Consider the following 25208-nt stretch of genomic DNA (forward strand, 5'->3'; position numbering starts at 1 on the left):
GAAGGTACAGAAGGGCCAAGTCTTATCTCTGGACTTGATGCTATTGTCTTCAAATCAAGTTATAAAAATGCTGAGACGTTAGTGATGCTGTAATATTATTTTGTATGATATGAAAGTATCTGGGGATCTCTGATAAAAAGCTGTTCAAGGCTTGTATTAAATTGCAGAAGAGAGAATGCAGGCTTGTGTATTATTCCTTCCTTAGTGCTAGATGGATTAGTGTTATGATAGGGAATATCCTAGAAATTAAACATGATTTGTCACTTGTTGCAAAAACGTTGCCCAGAAGAGTAATCCATCATTGCTTGTTCAGAAAAGGAGCTTCATCTGTGAATGGGATCTCAGAGATATCACTGTCTTCATGAAAATGCCTTTTGCCCCTGTTAACATAAAAGCAGGCTGAGCCCTGGCAGTTCAGCAGGTGTCGAGACAGGACCTAACTAAGACTTGTAATGAGATTCCATGGGTTTGCAGTAATGGGTTAACTTTCCCCCTGGTTCCTGTCATGCATGACTATTCCATTCTTCCCTGAGGTGTGCAACAAGCAGATGGAATGGTCAGCAAGTCAAAATATGAAACGTTGGAAAGGTCACGATACTACAGGATGCTGCTGTCTTTCTCATCTGTCTTACAATTAGGATATCTTGTTCTCATAGCAAGAGTCATAATGAGAACTGTAATGAATACAGCTTATGTCTGTTCCTCTCACCCACAAGCTAAAAACAAAGGACAGGTGAGTGTGTACTAATGAGGGACCAGGCGAAGCAGCTGTTATTTATGTGAGGAAATGTTTCTCATTCACATAGTCATATTGCCAACTATTCAAGAAAAAAAAAGAATTGAATTACTAGATGGACTCCTAAGTGAGGGGAGTTACTTGGAAGTCTGTTTTGAATCTTAAACTTATTAAGATTGAAAAAACCTTGTTGAATTCACATTCTTTTCAGACAAATTTGGTCACGTTGTCTATGATTAGGGCTTAGGTTCAGGAGACCCAGGTCCTGGCCTTAGAACTGATGTATAATTTAGTAAAGATTACTCTAAGACCACTAATGTTGAAGGAAGAATTGGGAAAGATGTCTGTGTAACTTCAGAGTTCTTTTAAAAGTTCTAAAGCAGTTGCTGAGGGAATCACTGTTACATCTGTGGGATAGTGGGGTTGGATTAGGTATCCCTGCCTGCCTGGGACAGTAGTAGGTGATAAGGAGTAAAAAAGTACCTATTAAAGGAGAACTTCCTCAGCCAGTTGCTCTTAAAGGAATCTGAGATGCAAGGATAGAATAGACAAAATAGATAGTGGTCATTGTTATCAGGACTCCCAACATTTACAGCATTCAGATGTAGTGACAGCTTATATTAATTCACATGAAGCATTTTTTGCCAGAGCCACATCTGCGCCCTCAGGTCGTCTGAGATAGAGCAGCTGACAAACTCACAGGTAGGTCCTGAGCTGCAGCTACAAATAGGGCTGTTGGAGCTGAGCTTTCAAGGTGTTAAATCTATAAATCTGCAACATTATTTTGTCTTTCTACCTCCTTGCAATTTATGGGAAAGTACTTCTGAAGGATGCCTAAGTTTGTGTAATCAGCCTTCATGACAGCTGCAAGGTAGTGGAGCTCTGTAAGTTCAGCAGCGCTGGTTTGTGAAACAGAGCAACATTTCTTTCTGCAATGCACTCACAGGACCAACTGTGGAAGATGTCATTTCTTTGGTGTGAATGGAGAATGGAAGTAATGAAATACTTCTCTCATCTTTTTTTGGGTCTTGGTTTTGTTTCAATATCTTAATGTCCACTAGGTCTGTCAATCAGTGCAGCATTCTCATGACTTAACCAGGCAATGAATGACATGTCACCTGCCATGCTAGGAAACATCTATCAGATGCACAAAAATGTAGAAATAATGTCTTGAAACATAAGTTTCTTTCTGAAGGCCCTGTGTTCTCTTTAGTGGTGTTAGCTGGATCCTGCTAACTCCCAGCAAAATTAATAATACCCTAATAATAATCCCCTAATGCACCTAAGAAGCAATAAAGCAGAAATGGAATTAGGCAGCCATTGTTGTTTTCCCGTGGTTACATAGCAGATGAGTGGCAGAACCAGAAACAACATCCTTGTCCTGTGATTTTCTGGTGTCTTCTGCTGTCTGTGCCAACTTTTAAAGTATCTGATTACGAGGAAGGTTTTGTTCATGGTGTCTCTAGTAATTTTTAATGATACAGTGTATTCTCTTACTTTCTTGTCATTTGTGGTAAAAGTAGCACTAAAACTTGTAAAAGCATGAATTAAACTGTAACATGTGAACAACAGGAGTTTCATACACCATGAGCATTTTGTGTAAATAGTTAGAAGACAATAAACATAAACAAAAAAAACCCCAGAAATGTAATACTTCTGGTAAAGAAAAGGTTAATATTCACATTGCAAACCTTTTACACATCATTCCATGCAGGCTGGTTTTTATACACACTGTATACACACTCTCATACACCAGAGAACAGAAGTGTACCTGGTTGAAGAGCTGATTCTCTGCTTAGAGGCTGTAATGGGGGAATGTTAGACCTTTGCTCTAGCTTGGTAAGTATGGTTGATAGAGAAGAGCCATGTGTATTTTCTCTCATTCATGGCAGAAGCTTTAAACAGTGATAACATGAAATGTTTCCAAGAGTGACTTTTCACTAGAGTTACATAAGTATTGGAGTGATGTCAGCAACAGAAATATATAGAGAAGTTTTGCAAGTATTGTTGTGAACACCTGATTTTTGGTGAAGGGAGAAACATCAGGAGCTTACATAGATGGGTTTTTGTTGTTCTCAAGCACGTGATGTATATTTTTGACTGTGTGATTCATGGGAGGAAAAATGATGGATGATATCGAAGAAAACTCACTGTTATGTTCTGCACTTCTTCCAAAAGGTGTAGTGTACAAGAATTCGTTCCTGATCTTTATCTGCCACAGGTCACAAGCTGAATCCCCGTGATTTTATGTAAAGTCCCTTGCACTGCCATCAAAAATCTTGTAGCTGGATCATCATCTATTTCCTACGGAACATCTAAAAATCAGTGGAGGGAATCTTTCCACTGGCTTCAGTGGGCTTTGAATCTCACTGTAACTCAATCTTTAAAGCACTACAAATAGAAGATCTGAAGGCAGGAGTGTATTTGCATAACACCTTAACCCCCTGAAATAGTAGAGGTAGTTGAATTTTTTATACCTTTTGACTTTCATCCCTTATCTTCCCCTTTCCTTTTCTTATGTAATCCCTGCCCACTCCCCAGTTTGATTACAGATCCAATTCTTGTTTCACTGTGTTTTATATTTCTACTCTCTCTCTTTCTCTCTCTTTCTCTTTGAGAGGAGAATTACATAGCATTACAAACTATGTTTCCAAAAGAGATACAGAGTGCATAGAGCTAAACAACTTGGCTATTTTGTATGCTGTAAAGGTGTCATCCTTTGCTGAGTGGCCCTGAGTTAGAGACTTTTCTTTTATTGTATCATCCTCTTTTTAAAATATGTTGTCAGTGTAAACCCTCTAAGAATTAAGCAGAGAACCAAGATGGTCTTTCAGAACAGTTTATGCTGGCAAAATGAACAGTATAATGTCCAAGCTGTTCAGGTTTTCAGGAGTATTAAGTAGGAATGGACTGCTCAGCAGGATTTGACCCTGAGTTTACATAATCCCAGAATGGCAAGGTGTATATTTGTAAGGTTAAATCAGATAAACTAATTTTTTTGCCATAATTAAACTAATGAGAAGCCCTTAGAGTTGTAGAGGGTCAATTATTTACCTAGTTGGCTGACCAACTGACTCTTTGCTATTGCATTAAGTGAAGGGGAAATACAACATGATCTTGTTGGTCTTAGGTCACAGGTGAAACTTTCCATGAAGTGTTTTCAGGTAATAATGTTTATTTCTCACTATTGTAGGTATGAATGTGTCAGTGGGAAGGGATCCTGATATGAAAGGGTTGCTTTATTAGGTTACACTGTTGCTGTAAATGTTTCCTAATTATCTCTGTTATGGTAGAAATCTGAAAAAGTGTAAATTGAGTGCTTTGCATAATTTATAAAAGCTGAATGTTTCCTAATTAGTTCTGTTAGGTTAATGATACCACAGCCTCATTTTTCCATGGCCCTGAGCAATGACCTTTACCCTCCCCATTTTTAACACTTTCTTTTAGTTCAAAAACATGTGGTGACCTTCCTCATCTCGAATGATCTTTGGGAGACATAATGCTTTGGAAAATATTACAAATCCCCTTCTCCCCTCTCCCTTTGAAAATAAAGAAATGGCCTGCTTTATGCAGGCAGAGTAAAAGCCTGATTTATACAGATCCTCTGAAGAATGCCGGTGAAGTGCATTCCTTCAGTGTTTTCATAGAAACTGATGTGAGCTGCATTAGCAGAAGATGTGAAAATGGTGAGGTAGGGGAGAGAAAAACCTCTCTCAAAAGGATTCTAAAATAACATTTTGCATCCTCGAGTAATTCCCAGCTCTCCCTGGCAACCATTCATTCCTTCCGAACAGCACAAATTTGCAATATGAAAGTGGATTGGCTTTGCTTTTCCCATGGGGCTCTGTATCTCTTCATCCACCGCCTAGGGTAAAAAGCAATGCATACGTTTACAATATAAATGTGATTTAATCGACCTCCCTGTCAGCGAGAAATGGCAAGCATATCAAACAAGCCCAAGATGTTAGGAAGGGGAAGAAAAAAAAAAATCATAAATTATTCCAGTGATGAGTTTCTGAGCAGCATTTTGGACTACTAGATGATTCTATGTAAAGCTGTTCCTTGAAACAATAATTAAGATAATTCTGTGTGACAAGGAGAAAAATGTTCAGCTTTGTATGAAATGTGCTTTATGTTTCAAAAGCTGAACGCTCCCTATATTGATCGGAATTTCCCTCAGCTGCTGCAATGCAAAAGCTCAAACTAATTGAATGATTCGCCATCTGTATTTCCAAGTCCTTATTTATTTTATCCTATGCAAAATCAATTGCCTTCTAAATCAGGAAGAGGATAGGTTCCTTTATGAGTGGGTTTCTGTGCATGTATACTACCAAGTCTTCAACAACAGTAGCTTTTTGAGCTGTGAACATACAGCTATGTGGAAAAAAAGATGATTTTTTTAAACAGTATTTATTATTATGATGATTATTTTGATTTCTCCTGCTTGGAAGACACTTGAGATGTCCTGAGAAGATAAGCAAAAGGGTTTTTTAGTGGGGAAGTGCTCATGAAGCCATCACGCTGCTTAATTTATCAAAAAGAGCCTCTTCCAGAATTGTTTCTCATTCACATGCACAAACACATGTTTTCTTTATATGGTTTCTTTCTTAAAACTATAGAAAAGGTGGGAAAAGAATTTCTTTCACAGGTGGGATGGTTCCCTACATCAATATGATCATTGTTGGTTCCTCCTCTCTGCCTCTCTCAGAAGTGAACAACTTCTTTATTTTACCAGGTTGCCTGAAGTCTCCTCAGCTTGCTTTTTCCAAATGCCTCTGTTTATTTCATTTTGACTCTAATACAGTGTGGATTGAGACACAGGGGCCTCAGTTCATAACTCCATACTGGGATTTCCAGATCTCTTTCTGCAAAATACTTGATTGTGTCAATGTAGGATTGCTGGAGGGACCAAACTGTGAATACTAGAAAGATACAGTGACTGGATTTCCAGGCCACTTCCCCTTTCTGACTTTCATTGGTTATTATTACTTTAAACATTATGCTATTGCTTGTATCTCTTCAATATCAATGTAATGCAGCTGTAGTTGGTGCAAAGCTTAGTTTTACCTCATAGTCTTAAGACAAGAGCTTTGTCACTTTCTTCTTTTTCTTCATCCTTCTAGTAGTGTAAACTGCTTCCTGTTCACCTCTGTCCTTCGTTGCCTCATTTGTGAATTGTTTATTTTGGATTTTTCCCTCATTTCCCCATCAAGAGCTCACAACTTTATTTGCAGTCCTGTCCCCATCTCAATTGCTTCACATCTGCCAGTTACAACTAAGATTTTTTCAGGTAATTCCTTACATTTTCGTGTTTTAACCTGGTATAGTGTGTTTCTTTCCAACTCTTCTGACAGAATGTGTCATTCTTGAACTTTACGCTTGGATTCTTGGCTCCAGTAGACTTTGAATTACTGCCTTTTTCCCCCTCTTGTGAATAAATTATAGTTCCTGCCTCTTAGAGGACTGTCATACTGTCTCCTCCACTGACCTCATGTTCTTAATTCACTTGAAAATTTCTTGTTATTTAGCTTAACCTCTTGTGTAGCTTTGCTTTCTTCCTCTGCAGCGTATTTTCTTTTTGTGCTCTCAGAACTTCGATATATAATCTTCCCAGTCTTCTTTTGTACCTGATGTTTTACCTCTTAAAGGTCTTTACAGCAAGGTTGATATCTCTGGTTGGTATCCTGGCAAGACTCCAGTTTAAGTAATTACATTCTGTCTTTCTAAATTCTTCTCACCCTTGCAATTGAATGTGATGGTCCCTCTCTTTCTGCCCTTTGCTATTGTGTGCATTGCTAAGCAGTCCCTGTGCTTCAGCCTGCAGTGTCCCTGCTGTATTGTCCTATCTGCTGTGCTTTGGGACAAAGGGGAAGTTTAAGATACTCTTTATCATTATTCTAACGTGTAAGCCACACTTGCTTTATGTTTTACTTTCACTGACGGGTTGTTCTCATTCGGTGCTTTTCACTGTCATTGTGGTAGGTTTAATGCCCTATTTGTCCTAGGGAAGCTTCTGCAGTACTCTGGATCTTTTGTCCAATATGTTTCTCTACCTTTTTCTCACCTTTCCTGTCACGGGTATTGCTGTCCCTCACCACCACCCTTTTATTTCTCTTCCCCATTGTTACCCTCGATCTTTCGTCTGTGCTTTAAAAGACTCTATTTCTAGTGAAGTCCTCTCTGTTCACACAAGACTCGTGCTCACAGATGGATGATGTGCATGTATATGCTGTTTACTTCATGACTGCATGTGCATAATACCTTCCCCTGCTGCGTACGCCTCAACAGACAGACCAAACTCTCAGGACTCTACGCAGACTCCAGTAGGTGTAAGGTCAGGTCCATCTGTTTTTTCCGTCTGTGTGTACTATCCAAAGTGGTATCACTGCAGATGGATGGAGAGATTGAAGTGTCTGGGATTTCCACAGCATCCATGTTGCACAAGGAAGGGAAGAAGTGTGTATGTTCTTTCCAATGCAGTTCTGAATTACATGCCTTGGTGCAGACACGGATGCTGCAATGAGTTGGTACTAACTGCCTGCTTCCAAAATGCTTTGGAGGCTGGAGTAGAAGTACAGTGATGAAGATCAGGAGCAGGGTCCTCTGTTTGGTTAGGACATTGGCCTCTCAGAAAGGAAGGTGACAGTGCCACGCTGCTGAGAGTCATGCCAAATGAAATTGCGTGGAAGGGCTTCTTTCCCTGAGTGTTCAGTCTTTGCCTTAAAGGAAAGCTTTTGTCTGAAATGTGTTGGGTCACAATGAATAGATGATGATGGCTCCTGGTGTAAAATAATTGTGTTGAAATGCCATGCAGAATGAATTGGATGTAGATGTGCACAGGGATGAACGTACAGAGAAATCTTAACAGCTTGGCTATTGTGTCAGAATTTGGCTGATTACTTGGTGTAACCTGTATGAGCCATGCCAGGTACAATAATGAGATAGTGTTTCTAGCTGGGTTTGGAGCAGCATAAACCTCTGGGACATCAGAAAGGAACTGTTTTTATCCCCCCAGACAGAGATTTTTTACTTAAGCATGTACAGTTTGAAGTGGCTGCTCTGCTAGGTGTATGGTTATGGTCCAGTGTGGCGGAAAACCTAGCAAAATCAATGGAAAGATTCAGATGGTGATTAAGTGACTTAAAAACAGAACCAGGCTCATCAGAATGCTTATCTGACAAAATGTTGCATATGCAGTAGTTCAGGGCTCATATTATGCTGTGGTTTCTTAAATCAGTGTCTGTTAACCATCTGTGGCCATTGACATTTATTGTATGTTCTCTTTAAGCCTTCAGTATTCCTCAGCTCAGGGGGAAAAAAAGAGAAAGCTCTATTAGTTCTTCCTGTTAATGTCGCAGACCCTGTTGCAAAGAGTCTAATCTAGGGACTGGATCACAAAGAGCAAGGTATATAATTAAGAAAAAGCAATAATATATCTGTCATAACCATAGAAACAGTCTAGTTGAACTATAGGCACACGAGTGTTTGTGTGAGTGTGATGCAGATCCGTGTGACAGTCAGGGTGTACACTGTGTGACTGAGTCAACGATAATAATTGAAGACTTACAGAGATGCAAAGCAGCATGGGGGAGAGCATAGCAAGTGGAAATTAAATACATGGTGGGGAGATATGTGTTTCTCTTGCTAAATGGATTATTTACATATTCAAATGTAGATGTGGAACCTGCTCTTTTTCAGTGAATTGGCTGTTGCCAGCAATAATGGGCTTCCCCCTGCCCTCCCCCAAACCCTAGTACAGGGAAGGAAAGGCTGTGCTGTTAAGAGTCATTTGTTGTGTTTCCTCTCATTTTCATGAAAACGGTGCTAAAAAGAGACAGAGCTTACAAATCAGCACAAAGTAGTAGGAAAACAATCTTCTTGAACAATAAACACTGCATCATTGCTGAGGAATACAGTTGGGAACCTGGCGTGTTGTTGATATTGCTGTGAGCAGATGGACTGTAAGTGCCTTCGGTGCCAAATCTCCCCAAACCCCACACAGCAGACGTGGCTGCATGGCAGGACGTTTGAGTGAGTGGCAGCTTGCTAACTCCCCCCTAGCATTTGGTTTTGGAAATTGTGTGGATTCAGAAACATATATATTTCTCTCTCTCTAAAAATATATATGGTGTTTATGAGAAACCTGATAGCAACAGTGACCTCATGCTCGTGTCATATGGATATCCTGCCTCTTGACTGATGCTCTTGATTGATGATGGAAGCTGTGGGCCAGATTCTGATTGTCACAGCAGTAATGATATCCTCTGCCATGGGCACTGTCTCCTTCAGGGCTGGTCTGAGCAGCAGACCTGAGCACCACAGGGTGGGTACAGAAGAAACTGTGGTCCTACCATCTGGTAGCCAACGATTGTTTCTAAAAGCAGAATAGCGTTACTCAACTGGTGGACTGTGGCACTTGAAGGAGAATGAGATTTATTTACAGTGGCTGTCAGGAAAAGTGAAAAGGACATTGCTACAAGTCTTTTTTATGATATAAAGCAAAACTGTACTCCTTCACACACCATCACCCTCAGGATCAGGTAGCTGTCAGCCTGTTGCTGCATGCAAATAGGATTTTAGGTTTTCCTCTCTGGTATATTTTCATTTTAACTCCTCTAAGTAACGTGAGACTGTTGTGGAAAAATATCTCTTGACTAAAGATACTTTGAAGTGGAAGCTTTTTTTTAGAATAGTAATTTTTACTAGGGACTGTTAAGAACACCAAGACCTCTTATGACTTGGGACATCTCTGTTGAACTAAGTGCTGAACATATGCCAGGCTCTGGCACGAAGAGAACACAGGGCTTAAAAATAATCCCATTATAACAGCACTTTATGACCTTCATTTTAAATGTTCTTAGACATTTTAATGGCTTCTTTGAGCAGTTCTATGTAGTAAACATGGTAGGCATTTACTATTCTCTAACATAACAAAAATCAAAGAAATATTTCTTAGTAATAGTAAATTAAGAAGTGTCACTTACTAAGATGTTTTTATTGCCTTTCTCTAATCAGAACTTAAGTGCATGTGTGTGTACATACCTACACACCATATCTGTGCAAGTGTGCATATGTGTCTCCTAAATCACAGAATCCCAGAATGGTGGGGGTTGGAAGGGACCTCTAGATATTATCCAACCCAACCCCCTGCTGAAGCAGGGTCCCCTTGATCAGGGGGGTCCAGGCGGGTTTGGAAACCTCCTTAAGAAGGAGCCTCCACAGCCTCCCTGGGCAGCCTGGGCCAGGGCTCCCTCACCTCGGCAACAAAGAAGTTTCTCCTCCTGTTCCAGTGGAACTTTTGTGTTCCAGCTTATGGCTGTTATGCCTTTTCCTGACATTCATAAGATCTGCTCTCCATCTTCAGCCCCAGGTCTCACAGCCTTATCTCATAAGAGAGACATTCTAGTCCTCTGATCACCCGGGTAGAATACACAGGACGTTCTCCCTGTTGAGGAGAGTTGCTTCATAACTGGTGGAAAGGATTTGAAAACAACCTTTTGGGGTTAGACTACTCATGCAGACAAATTGGGCTTTAGAAAACTAGCTGAAGTGCAAATTGAAAACAAATTTGGTGTCAGTTATTTACTGCTCTTCCCTCTTTCCAGTCACAATACACTTCTGTGATGGTGTTGAGTTAGTCCATTTTGGCTCACTCTGCTCCACTCTCTCCTTACTACTTCTCTTCCTTCCAAATCTGAAGTTTTGGTATGAGTAGAACGTGTGTGCATCTAAAGAAGTTAGCATAAACAAGCAACTATGAGTCTAAAACCCATTGTCAATAGAACTGGTAGCAAAATAAACAAGACCGTGTTAAGTGCTAGCCTAGTGCATGCTCAATTAATTCATTCTTCTGTTAACTGTAAGTACAGTACACTTTGTTGTTGTTGTTTGTTTGTAAATTTGTTGTTCCCTGATAGATTAATGTGTATATTTGCTCATTAGTACATGGGTATCACAGTTGTTAACCACAGACACCGATGGTGTTATATTTGCTCTTAGTTCAGAGTTGGGGGATCCTGGGATTCCAAATTTCTCACTCTCTTTCCATCAATATTGGCAGGAATCCTCTTGACATTTATCATTTTAAACTGTCACAGTCCAGTGCATTTTCCAGGGACCAAAATCAAGACTGATCTTCATTTCAGTATTTTTCTGCTGAGATTATTTTTTGTAGACTCACAAGTAGAACTAATGTGTTAAGGCTATTCAACTTGGCATTTCACAGGCTCGTTGACATATTAAATATAAGCATTACCCAAGACTATTAACCTTACAACTATTAAGTAATAAAAATCCTGCATACATATTTACTAGCTTAAAGTTATATTGTAACATGCAGTATTAAACAAGAAATAGAATACAGGATGGAAAAATACATCAAATTGGACAAATCTCCACCAACTTCCCCAAAGTTCTCTACCAAAATGCTTCACTTGTGATGAACTGCATCCACTAAATGGTAAGTCATGGACTGAGGATTCTTCATTTAAGCTATTTGCATCTTAATAACTTAATCATTCTTTTCCTTAGGTGTCTCTCCTTTTCTCTCTCCTTTATTGTATTATCATCAAACTTCTCTTGAAGTTATTTCTCTTTGGACTACTTGCTTTCATGGATATGGTACTATCTTGAAAACAAGTCTTCTGATCCACAGGCACTGTAACCCTCTTGTAGACTCCTCTGATTGTTAGAGACTGTTGACAAAGGGGAAAAGTACAGCTGAAAGGAAAAATTCCCCTTAGCGACTTCGAGAGGAAATGGGCCATTGAAAGGGCAAAGCAGAGATACTGCATCCCTCAGTAATCCAGCCAAAAGATTAATAGCCAAGATAAAAATAGAAAAATATAATTATTCTAACTTCATTTCCTCTCTTAGAAAATATAAGAGCAGGCAAGAGCTTCACAACCCTGATTCCCAGGTTTATATCTCTCCATCAGATTTGCGTGACTTGAAGCACATGGAAGCCTTAGTAGTAAAAGTAAGTGAATAATTCATGGTGAATAGCTTATTTGATGAATTACTGAAGCCCTTCTTCTGTTTGTGCAGAAAGTTTGTAGCAGATGACAATTTCTTTCAACTTATGTATTATTCACATTTACTCAGCCATTTTCTTTGTTTTTAACATGCTGATTTACTGCAAGCAGCTTCCCCGGAACTGAGCAGTAACACACTCTTGACACTGCAACTGGTCCCCAAAGCCACGTAGGAGACTTTATGTCTCCCAGTTGGCCTAACATAACCTTTAGACTGAGGAGAAGCAATGCTCATACTTTGGTTTCCATTTGAAGAAGCAGCAATGGGTTTGAAATTCCCTCTGATTCCTTCACGTTTTTCCTTTCGGGGTCACAGAGGCATTGTATGGGGTGTCATTCTTCTTAGGTAAAAGGCTAATGTAACATTTATTGGCTATGGTTAGAGTTCAGATTGAAGTTTCTCCTGTCACATTCATGCAAAGTAATTGTCTGCACATTTACAGACCATTTAGGAAAGGAAGCAGTCAGCCTATCTGCTGCTTTTAATTACTTTCATATTGGAACTACATTAAAAGTGTGGTTTGGTTTTATTTACCTGAGATTTTTTTTGCTCTACTGTTTCAAGCAATGTGTCATCTCACCTCATGTCTTCATCTTTTGTCATGCAAAGGCTTTATGTTCTGAAGTGATAGTGAGAAAAAGAAAGATTATTAGGGTTTGTAAACCCAAAAGTCTTTGCAGGAGATGTGATAGTAAGCTCCTCAGAGTCTATTCTTCAACAAAACACGTGGAGTAAGGAGCAGATCTTCACAGAGCTCTGCAGTGACACCAACCTTAGTGAAGAAAAACTGGTTTGGGAAATGGACAGCTGATAAAATTGATTGGTAAACCAAATAAGGGAAGAACATTTGGTAGGTGGTAGACCAGGCTCAGGGAATAGTGCCGAAACAGAGGTTAAACATTAAAGCTTTTGTTCACATTTAATTATTGGTGTTTCTTTGGAGAGACTTGGGGGACATTGGAGACAGTTTTTAGAGGGGGGCAGAGTAGGAGTTGAGGGATTATTAGCTGGTAATATCCTTTAACATTTGGGAGAGAAAGGGATTTGTAGCAGCAAATCTTAGCAATTTGTTCTCAAAATCTTTGTCTTCTGTGCTCCTGAGTGTTCTCACACTCATCAAACTGAGATGTTTGGCTACTAAGAGATCAGGGAACTGGAGCATTTTCCTTATGAGGAAAGGCTGCGAGAACTGGGGCTGTTCAGTCTGGAGAAGACTGAGGGGGAATCTCATTAATATTTACAAATATCTAAATGGTGGGTGTCAGGAGGCCGGGGCAGCACTTTTTTCTGTTGTATCTAGTGACAGGACAAGGGATGATAGAAAGAAGCTGGAACACAAAAAGTTCCATTTAAACATAAGGAAAAACTCTTTCACTGTTGAGGTGAGGGAGCCCTGGCCCACGCTGCCCAGGGAGGGTGTGGAGGCTCCTTCTCTGGAGGTCTTCAAAACCTGCCTGAACACATTCCTATGCAACCTGATCTAGGTGGGACCTGCTGGGGAGTTGAACTGGATGATCTGTAAGGGTCCCTTCCAACCCCTACCATTCTGTGATTCTCTGGTTTTTATTTATAGAAACCAAATTGCCCTTTACTTGACAGTGTTTCATTTTGGCCTTTTTTCTTTCTTTGCTCAGCGTGGAAGGTGGAAAGTTGTGCCCTCAGGAACATGTGTGCCACCTGACCAGTTCTGAGGTGATGAGACAGATTCTTAAGTGGAAGAGGTGTGTCTTCTAGCAGAGATATCTTCATCTGTTCTGCATTTACTGCTGAGTGAAGAAATTTGTGCTGCACACCCAGAATATATTACTTCAATTAATGTGGAGAAAAATTATTATTGCTGGTTCCTGTGTGAAACATGTAGAGCTACGAAAGAATTGACAGAAATGGGATGCAATAAGTTAGGGGTGCAGTTTAACAACATGTCCAACCTCTGTCACTAGAAATTATTTGGGATTTTACTTGACTTATACCTTCTGATTTTCCTTAGAAAAGCAGTTGTTTCCATAGTAACAGCCACATTACATGGTTCTATACTTACGATACCTTTGAGATAGACCACCATCTCAAAGAAATATACTTCTCAATATGTCATGTAAAAATCCTGTACTTGTTAGTAAGAAAAATCTTATTTTCAGCAAAGTGAGACACTTGTCTGAGGTTTCTAAGCTATGGCTAATTTGTTTATACTCTCTTTTTCTGTCTCTCCCTCATTTATTTTAGGTAGTGCTTAGATTGCTGCCTATTAAGATGCCTGACACTTCCCGTTATTGGCTTTTGTCTTCAGCTGCTTACAGCTTTACCAGATATTAACTGTTTACACTCATACTTTTTGTTCAGGGTCTCTGCCTTGTGCAGAGTCCTTTTGGAATATCTCAAAGCTGTGCAGCTGTTTATTAGGATTTGTGTGTGTGTAGTTTTTTTCTAGGTTAAACACTTGGTGGATCTTTTTGAAGACTTCTCTGTCCCTTCTGGGCAAAACCCTCATGTAGGGTGGGTGTTTTGCTGTGTGTCCATTTCCCATCTCACTCCCCCCATCCTGAAATTTCACTCAGCTATAACTATCTGCAGTCTTTTGATATCCATGCTGTCAATGCCTGGCTTGTGAATGCTTCTGGGAAATCTCATTACCATACTACTATCAGGTACAAGTATTTAAGTGCATTTGTAGATTTACATACAGCACCTGTATTTATTTCTGCACCTAAATACATGCCAGTGGTTGTCTGGAGAATAACAGGCATAACAGTACCATTCCATTTGTGTTAGAGGAGTAAGAGGTCAGATACACATATTAGAATATTTGGAAAATGAGGACAGAACATTACTCCTAACAAATTCAGCTAGTCAGTGAAGGATGCTAAGGAGCTCAGTAGTCTGAGCGTGTTAATTTGCAACCTGTTCAGAAGCTGCCATGGAGACTGTTAATACCTCAAACATTTCTTAATGATTTTTCAAAACAATGTGCACTTGGTTACTGCAGTTGAATGCTGTATCGTGATCCATTCCTGTCACAGAATGTACCCAGGCATTATTTCTGAGGTCAGTGCTGTTCAGTGCATGCAGAATTACTTCTCTGCTCCTTTATATATGCACACCATGGAATTTTCTTGTGATATCTTAGTATTCCAGTCTTAGCCTTTATTTTGTGAATAAGTTCTGTGAGTATATTGCTATGCTACAAAATAATGCAGTGTCAAGGTACCTGAATTAGCTCTGGAGTACTGGTATGGCCTTTTTTTGGTGCAGTACTCCATCACTGTTAAGTGCAGTTAATTTGGCTGAGTGATAGCACCGTGAAATACAGATTCTGACACTTGAATTCTCTCTTAGCAGCAGCTTGGAATATTGCATAGTATTGTATAGATCTAAGTTATCCATCATTTATCACATTCCTTCTGGATGCACGTTTCTTCTGGCATCTGAAACTGGTAGAAAAGTGCCTGCAGAGCCCAGCAGAATCCCTCAGCTGTCTCACCCCTTTCTCTTTTCTGAAGGGAACATGAGTGAGGTTGTAAAAGTCATGTTATTTAGTACAGAAGTGTGAAGTGGACATTACCTCCTGCAGCCTCCACCCTGCTTCTTTCATGACTTGTACTTTGATTTTTCACTGGAGTAGTCTTCTCCAGTCACCTCTTAACATGACCATTTCTAGTTCTTTGTCATTTCACTTCCTAGTGTGGATCTAAAGGGCTTGGTTCATACCAGAGAAGTGCCATTCCTAACCTGTCAGGCAGCAAACAAATCAAACTCAGTAACGCAAGCAAGACCCCACTAATTCATGAATCTCTGAAGCACCAAAGATAGCACAAGACATATTTGTTGATGGGCATAGGCTGTGTTATACTATCACTGTAACACTTTGTTTTGACAAGCTAGCAGATTTGTGGTTGTTTTCATCTTCAGAATTTCGGTATCTCTGTAACTCTGGCATTATTGGTTGGGTCGTGTTCACGTTGCCCGTGGGAGATTTTCAGAGCACAGGAATGGAGACACTGCTGAGCACCTAAGTGTGCTGGGTCTGGATGGCAAATCTCAGGGAAACAAATAAAAGACATCAGCACACAGTAGCCATCATACAGGACCAGATGTTGGTCTGTGTTAGGTCACATCACTGGCCTTATTGAAATAATTTAGCTACTCTTTGTTTGAGGGATAGGAAGCAATGTATTGGACAGTGTGAGCAGAAACACAGCAGGGAAATAAATGTAGGAGTTGTATCAGTAGGTTTCAGGATGGAGAAAGGAAACCTGTGTGAAGGTAGCTGAGTGTGGGCAGTGTTCTCTGCAATGGATGACAATTTGGAAGAAAGCCTGGAAGTAAGAGCTGCAAAGTGAAGTCAGTAGTATTCCTAGTTCCTTGCTTTTCCTGCCAGCTCTCTCAGAAACTGTGTACTGGCATCTTGTTATTTAATCCAGTACAAAAAGGTGTACAAGTGGTTAGAAGCTGAAGCAAGATAAATAAGTCTAAGAATAGATGTAGGCTTTTAAAAGTGAGAGCAATTAATCAGTAGAACAGTGTACCTACAGCTGTAGTGGGTTGTCTGTCCCTTGCAATCTTCCAGTCAACACTGGATGTGTTTCCAGTAAATATACTTAGCACAGAGCTTGATGCAGAGTTGACCAGATTAACAAATACAGCCTGTGTATGAGAAGTCGTCCCATGAGATGAAAATCTTTGAGCCTATTGGGAAAAGAGTCTCTAAGTCATATTTCTCTTGGATAATTAATTCAAATTCCCTAATTGACTCTTATTTTAAACTTACCTAATGTCAGTACCCTCAAGTTAAACTACCTGAAAGTGTGGCTTCATTCTTTTATCTGGATGAAATATGTAAATGGGACAAATGAAAAACATCTCATAGTAAGGAACCAACATATTGTATTATCAAAGAGGCATTTTGTAACAGTGGATCCCCATTTTAGATCAGCATAGCCACATCTTTGTGTCCATACCCAGTTCATTGTGTTCAGCTCTGCAGATCTGTTTGCTGGATCATTGCCTTGGTTTTCCTTCACAGTTCTGAGAAGATTAGAATTTGTGTCCAAAATGATGGAATTCACACCTCAAATAATATTGTGTATTGGGATGGAAATGTGTGTGGGGCCGGATCTGAAGAATCATAGTACTATGACTGAGCTATAAAATGAAGGATGAAATTCATTTCACTTAGTGCAAGTAAACATATTCAGGTGAAAGAAATAACCTTCTCTGTGTGTGTGTATTTATATATATATATGTGCATACAGAACAATGGCTGTAAGTCAGCTGTTCACATCCAGGGAAGTGATGGTGCTGTTTTCATGTTAATGATGGGATAGCTGTTCTCTGTATTGTGCCTAAGGCTCTGGTTCTTCAGTAGTGCAGACTAACCGACTTAGTGGAGCACAGTTTCTCTGCTTTCCTGCTTAAGCACATGTTTGTTTTGAGAGGCAAGGGTGTGTACCTAGATCTTGTTTGTGTACCTAGCTTAGATGTGGTGAAATTCTCTCAGCACCTTGGAGCTTGGAAGTGCCTCTTTTGGTGCCACTGTGTAGCCTTGTCTCTTACAGGTGGTTTAATGAAAACATCCTCTTCTTGCTGATAAGGGAGATTGAACTAGATGATCTCTAGAGGTCCCTTCCCACCCCTACTCTCCTATGATTCTGTGATAAATCTCTCCTCTGCGCTCGTTCATCTGTGGGGAAAAAACAGGTGTCATCATTTGTGTGATTCCAAATGGAAAATGCTCAAAATCTTGTAAAGCAAGTATTTTGAAAGGAACACAAGGCAAACACAAATACTTCTTTTCCTATAATGAAAACAATGTACTGTTTTATTTGTGAAATGAAAATGGATTCTAAATGACATTCCAAGTGAAGAGCTGCATTCCTTTAGTGACACATTATTCTTGCTGCTTACAGTAACTCTGAAGGTTCTGTGTTTCTTTTTGGCATATGTTCCAATGTGTCATCCCAGCTGTATGTCTGCAACTTATGCTAAACTCCAGGATAGTTTATAATCTGCCTCAAGGCCAACAACTGAAATCGACAGAAAAGACACCATTGACTTGTAGGAGCCTTGCACCAAGCCTTTAAAGGTTCTTTATTTTTTTGATGGTTGATTTTGTGTATGACAGCAACACTTAGAGGTTTGGTAACAGAGTTTCAGTATCTTGATTTCATTGTTAAAGATTTGAAAGCATGGTGAGGTGAAGTGGCACATCAGCGATCACTAGCCAGTCAGTAGAAGCAACAAACCTGGTTCTGATGCCGTAAGGGCTCGACCATAGTGCACCACACAGAGAAGTTTAATGCACTGCTTTACATTTTTATCATGTGTAAAACCTTTGTGCATTAAGAGGAAAAAACCCAAAGTGTTTTAAATCTCTAGTTCAATAGTTGTCTTGTACTCTTGTACCTTTAGACGTAAAGTAGAATGTGTCTGAGATTTTTCTTCCACTTGAAAACCTCCTCAAATACTTAAAATACAGTCTCATCACATTCCAGTTCTAATGAAGCTCTTTACACTGGCAGCTCTTTGCCTGTTGTGAGAAATCTTCCTGCATTCTGCATAGATACTGGAATGTCTTTATCCCATAGTATAAAAAGGGAAACAATATAGAGCTGGGGAAAGATGCAGAATCAAGAACTTCAGTCTGCAGTGATGATTCCTGTGGTTAGTTCTTGAGATTTTTTTTTCATTCCAGAGTGGAAAGTGTCTGTTTCTCCAAAACCTTCATCATCACTCTGCTGGCAGAACCAGCTCGAAGGAGAAACAGTATTATATGATAAGCAGAGCTATTGTCTGCCTATTTTATGATCAGTAGGACTTCTGAGATCTGAAATGAGGCCATGAGTGACCACTGTCCACCAGTTCTGGTCTGTGATTCTTTGGTGACTTGAGCTGAATGGCTCTTGGCTTACTGGGAACTCATTCAATATTTTGATGCTTCTCCTCATTATTCCCACAAACTATATGGAAAATACTTCCTTTCTATAAAAGTTATTCCTGTAGCTATGTCAGGAATATTATTTATTTACCATTGGAAAGTGACCTAAGCATCTGTGCACAGAAAGTCAAGTGTTTCATAAGACAGTGTGTCTGTTAAGTAGTGCTTGCTGTGCAGGAAAAGACATTTGAGCCTCTGCCGTAACATGCAACAAACTACTCAAACAGAACTTGATGCTCTCATTTGCATGGATCAAGGATCTAGCCCTGCTGTGTTTATATCAAATACTCACTTAGGACAATGTTTCCTTAATTCTTCAAAGTGACAACCAGAGGAATTTAGTTACTTCTGTTACAGTCAGTGAGACCATTGATAATGTCCCAGGTAACACATGGAACGTGTTAGAACTACAACCTATAATTACATATCTCTGTGATGCACAGCCTACCTTTGGCTGTTCACCTGTTGCTTTTAGGATGCAGGTAGCTGAAGATAATGCATGGTCATGAAGGTAATGTCATGCTGCTATCAGGAAAAACAAGCTGATGTGAATTGTTCTGATGTGTTTGGAGGTTTGTATATAGGGGTATGTTTACTGCAGTGGAGAATTACGCCTGTTCCAACTTAATATTATGCCCATAAAATGACTTATCTGTGACAATTCTTATTTCTTTTGCAGTACTGATAGCATTGACATTCTTTGCTGAATTATGTTTTTATACTTAACAAAAAGTTGAAAATCAGTGCAGGATTTGACCTTTGGTGTCATTCTGAAGCATACAGCTCAGATGGCTTCAATGAAATCTCCTCTCAGTTTATAGTTGTAGGTATGTCTAGATTGCTGTTAAAGGCTCTTCCCATTTGGGATTTTTGAGCATATAGAAAAATTGGATGGTAAACAGTTGAACTCCTTCAAGAGGTGATGATGGTGTAGTGTTTATCAGTTTAATATTATGATAGTTTCAGTTGCACCTCAGATAAAGTGTTTTTGTTTATGTTCATTCACTCTGAATGCTTTTTCTGTATTGAAAATACAGAAAATTAGGCATATCCATTGTTCTTCAAAATTCCTGCCTAGCAAATAGTAGGGAGCCTAAGACTACTTATTTTCTTCTTGCAGAGAGAGTATTAGTGGGAAAGAACTTGCTTACCTGCAGCACCTTAGCATAACCTTTCCTTATACTCTAGGCTGCAGTAGTGTAGTAAGGGATTACAGAGAAACTGCTGGGAAGAGAGATGTGTGAAGAAAAGTTGTGTTGGGAGTAGACATTGTGTCTCAAACAGACGTGCTTCTGAGTGGTACCAGTGCTGCTTGTACTTACTGTTACTGAGCTATTACCTTTTTAATGATATCCCTCATTTCCACCATCAATTTGAATTGTCCAATGTCTAAAACTAGATATTACTTGCCTAAATAATAATATTCTCTGTTCTATCACTAATATAATATTAAGTTGTAGCAGATTCAGGACAGACACATGAACAACCCCAGTTGATAAATGTTTTATATCAATCACTTCCACTTGTTGCAGAGGTGCAGACAGCTTGGCATATATCTTTTAATAATTTGTTTTCTAGTTCATGTTTCCCAAGCTCATGTACAAGAAGTATTGTAAGGATGAGATACAGCATTCAGTATGTTGTTCCTGTCTTTTAGGTCTCTGTTCATATCAGAAAAGGAATTCAGATTGGCTTGTGTTGACAGTTACTAATCCTTTTTTTTGTGTTCATGTAACAACTTATAAATAGCATTTCATTATTTGTTCTAGTACTTTTCCAGGAACAGAAGCTAAGCCAGCTAGTATTCCTGAACCTCAGTGCAGCAGCTAATGGCTTTGTAATTACTTCAGCCCATATCCAAACACAGGTTCCATCTGGACCAGATACACTCAGCCCTTACTAATATAAATAATATTCTCAATAAACTAATGACTCTAGTTTTAGTTTTCTTTAGTGTCAAACTACTTGCCAAAGACATTTAGCATAGTCCACTTACTGGGAGAACAAGAAAATACTGCCTGGGATTGTCTGAATAGTTAGTTAAACTATAATTATAGTTACTATAGTTAGTAAAATATGGTAGAATTTTTAAATATAGGATGGCAGCTATCAAAACTGGCAGCAGTTTGAAAACTCTATGCTTTCCATAATTGTACATGATGTCTCACTTAAATGTAGTTTATTTCTGCACTTTTAAGGCACTGTAAAAATACAATGGTCAGCTGTCATTAATTTTTACTTCTCAGGCAGTGGTAGAGTTCTGTAGAACTTCATCTAAATCCAAAAGACTTTTTATTAAAGTATAAAATAAAAATCTACCTATATCACTAATATCAAGCATTGCAAATTTGTTCTCTTTTCCCCAAGCTTTAAAGATCCATTGCATGCTTAGTTCTAGATGCTGTAATGGTAGTAACATCTGCTTTTAGTATCTTGTTTTTCAGTAGGTTATGAGTTACAAAGAATACCAGTACCACTGTTCAAATTTACAGGTAGAGAAGCTGAGGCAAAGGATGTTACCACAGACAGCAGACCCCTTGTCTGTGGGTCGTCCTGATAGTGTTTTCCTGCTTTGTCCATCCTTTGTTGTAAACATCTTCTTAACACTGGGAACCCAAATGTTGAAAATGATCTTTTATAACTTATAGTTGGTGACTTGAAAGCAGCCTGTAAAGTAAGAAGTGTCCTTCTGGTAAACATGCCATGACAGAGAAAATAGCAGCTTTTGCAAATGTAACTTTGTGTGAGATGCCATCCAAGTGTCCAATTTCTGCTGAGTGCTCTCACAACCCAAATCAATGAAGCCAGCTCTTGTTAATCAATCTTAAGATTGATGTTCAAAGCAGAGAGAGGAAAAGAAAATTTATGTTTAAATACTTTCTCTTGTGTGGTGTTTACATACATGCTGTAATAAAGGGAGACTTGAAGGGTCCTGTCCCAATTAGAAACACAGTTGCTGGAAAAACACATAAAACATTATAGCTGTATATTATGATAGATGTTAGCAGCTACAGACTGATATACTGACTGCATCAGTTCAGACTAAAGAGTTTATTGATATCATGCAAGGATATGTTAGTTTTGTGATTGGTAAATGGGAACATAATAAAATCCTGAGAAGCAGGGGACAAAAATATAAAGGGACCGTTAGTAATGAGGACTGATTTGGCTGAAGAAAGACAGATCCTTGTGTCATTATGTTACTTCTTTTCCTCTTTTTTTTTTTTGTTAGCTGGCATACATACATAGCTTTTCCTTTTGCAACAGCATTATGAATTTCTTATCTGAAAAACAGTTCCAGGCAATGCTGGTGTTTCAGCATAAGGAATTAGGCTGCACTGCCACAGACAAAAGCTGCTCTCTAAATCTAAGGGGTTTTTTCTCTGAAACTGATTAAAAGGAGGTAAGCTCAGATTTTAACAGTGTCACTTCACCCTAGTTAATTTTTTGTTTCCTTAGAAAGCACAATTTTCATCATCTTTAATATCAGTCTATCAAATGCTAGTCAAATGACACTTTTTGAAACCAGCAGGGGTACCTGGTGCAAATATTCCCCAACAATAGGGTAAAGGAATATACTATAAAACACACAAATGTTTTAAAAACTGAACCATTTAAAATTCCTTTTTATTGTTTTGAATCTCCTAGGAAGATATGTTTTTTAAAAGGTTGTTTAAACAGTCCAAATCCATAGTGTTTCGTGCCCTGAATCAAGATGAACTGTAGCCCGGTTGTAAGGTGATGCTGACGTCTTTGATCCTCAGAGACCATTTGTTCTGTTGAAACAAATCCATCAAGTTGTATTATGTGTTGTTCATACAAACTGCTTCACAGTGAGTTATACTGGATGGAATGGGCTTGAGATGCTTCAGTTTGGTCCTTGTTTTTGCTGCAACCAAGTCATTCATGTACCTCGGTTTACCAACACCTCTGCCATTTGGATCTGCTACATTAATACCTGTAAAGCATTTTGAAACAGCTGAATAAAAGGCTTTATGCACTACAAATGTTTCATACTCTAAGCATCCAAAGGATGATACTTACTCATGACTTCTCAATGTTTTAACTATAGATGTGTTTCAAAAATAATCATCATTCATAGATCAAATACGGTTGACTTTTTTTTAGGTGAAGGAAAGTTTATTTATCAGAAATTTAAAGTTCTTTGGCCTGGAGGGTGACAAAGGAGAAAGAAACACTTTAGAAGGAAAATGAAGGCATTTTGTCCTGGGTCAGTCATTACACTTCTAGGACACAACCATTAGGGTGCTGAAATCTAGAGAACTCCAAAGGAAAAGTAAACGGCTTCATTTGTTTTCTTTCTTTATTGAAACATATGTATTAGATTCTTCAGAGTTAATGAAAACCAGCTATCCTCAAGCAGCAAACTAGAGCTATGTGTTAGAGAATATCCTCAGTCCCAAGGAAACCAAGGTGACACAGCCCTTTGCAGAAGGAAATCTCCAAGTCTCAGGGACATAAATTGTGCTAAAATAGAGACTCTGTTTCTCATTCTTCCATTTGCACTGCAGCTTGCAAACAATCTATTGGAAAAGTGATGCTTTTTCAGAAAGGCTTCTCATCCCCTTATATCTTCCATCTGCTTCTTCATTTACTCTTCCATGTGTTGTGTTGCCTTCCTAAACACATTGCTTCTTCCTTCTGCTCTGTAGGGCTTTCCTCTTCCTCCTGTTTCCTGGTGAAATAGTTGGCAATTGGCAGCTCTGCTTGTATTGGTAGTTTTGAGGCTGCTTCTCCTTATCTTCAGCTAACTATAAAATTGTCCTGGCTTTTCAACAGAGAGATTAGCTTGTTGGGATATCTCCAAAACCAGCGAAGAACAAGGTGGAATCATAAGTGTGAGATGCAGCTTCTCTGTACATCAGCAATTTGCCAGCCACTTGGAAAAAATACTGTTTTCTACTACTTCACACAGTAAAAGACTGAAACTATCCCATTGCTTTTCCACAAGGTTTGCTTGTACCTCTTGATAGAAAGCTGCTTGATCTAGAAAAGGTCACAGCCTTTACATCAGAACTCTTGACTTTGTTTGAGTTATTAATTGCTGAGATCATTGTCAGATGATTCTTAGTTTCTTCACTGGTTTTAGTTCTTAACAAAAGATTAATGATCCTGTCTTAAAGTAAGAAAAAACCAAGCTAGTTTGGTTGATATTTGACTATCTGACTGGAGTCCTAAACTTCTAAAAATGGAACTTACTTTATTGTACTTGACCTTTCACATTGACCTTTATAGCTCTTGTTGCACTATTTCCACTTTTTGACATTTTGAGACTGTTTGCAAGGGTTGTAATTCCTCCTGTGTTAATGGTTCCTGTTTGCACCTGAATGATTCTGTGTAAATGTGTGAGGGGCAGAAGGCATGAACTTCCCATAAGTCTGGCCTTTTTCTATAATGTAAGAGACTTCAGCAAGAAATCTGACCCCTTAGACTGTTGCCTAGATGGTTCTAAAAAATGTATCTGAATGGTAAAATGTTAGGAAGGAAGCCATTTGTTACTGCCAAATGTTTTATGTTCCCTATTTCACCATCTGCTGGAAAATAGCTTTGGCTTGGTAGCCCTGTACATTTTCCTTGTTTTTTTCTCACAGGAAATATTAGGAAAATCTGATCAGGGAAGCATATGAAAAGAGGAAAATACTGAAATTGTGTATAGTCAGCAGATAATTGTTATAAACTGAGTCACACTGAGACAGAAGAAGGTGCTGTTTTCCCTCTAAATGGTATGATGACTTTATCTTGGTTAACAAGAAAGATCATATAGTTAAATAAAGAAGTTTTTTCACTTAAATCTAATCTATTTGTGGATGTGTAGTCTGAAGCAGATCCAGGCTTTAAGAATACTTGATTTCATGCAGCCACTTCTTGGGGAAAGAAGGACTAAAACCTTTAAGGTAGAAAGCGTATATGACTGAGAAATGTTGCAGCCTACTCTTCTCTCTCAGTATAAGAAACATGGTTAGCAGATTCCTTTGTCAACAAACTATTATGTTGCCAAGTTGCAACAAAGATGGAACAGGGAAAAAGACAAGGAGATTAAAATGGTTAAGGGTCTTAGTCATCCAGCCTTCTACTCTATTCTTCTCTGAGATTGCCTTCTGTGGGACTATTAGTCAACTGAGCGATAAAATGATGACTAGTGTGGTGACTTTGGACAAGCATGAGGTAGTTTCACTGAAAGGTAAGTGGTGATAATGTACCTTTTAATGTTTTCCTGTGTGTTTTTCTTCATGCAGAGATATATATTGTGTTTTCAGAGACTGCACTTTAGAGAGTTTGCTACAACGTTATACAGACAATTAAAAGTGTAATTAAGAAGATGGAGGACCGAAAAAGAAACTAGTTAACAAGTAAAAAGCACAATGAGGAAAAGAAGTATTTCTGGTAAATAGATTTAGAGAAGAAGCCAGGGTGAACATTTTATCAGAGAAACAGAAAGAGCATTCTTAAAAGTCAGTCATAAAACAACTAGTATAGGAAGGGGGAAGA

At 38.9% G+C, this 25208-nt stretch overlaps 1 protein-coding gene across 1 annotated transcript in view; it reads left to right on the forward strand.

Moving 5' to 3' along the window:
- RPS24 (ribosomal protein S24) overlaps positions 1 to 25208 on the forward strand; it is a 491176-nt gene that overhangs the window by 133344 nt on the left and 332624 nt on the right. The window lies entirely within an intron of this gene.

This window comes from Colius striatus, chromosome 8 (assembly GCF_028858725.1).
Source record: "Colius striatus isolate bColStr4 chromosome 8, bColStr4.1.hap1, whole genome shotgun sequence".
Taxonomy (NCBI): Eukaryota; Metazoa; Chordata; class Aves; order Coliiformes; family Coliidae; genus Colius; species Colius striatus.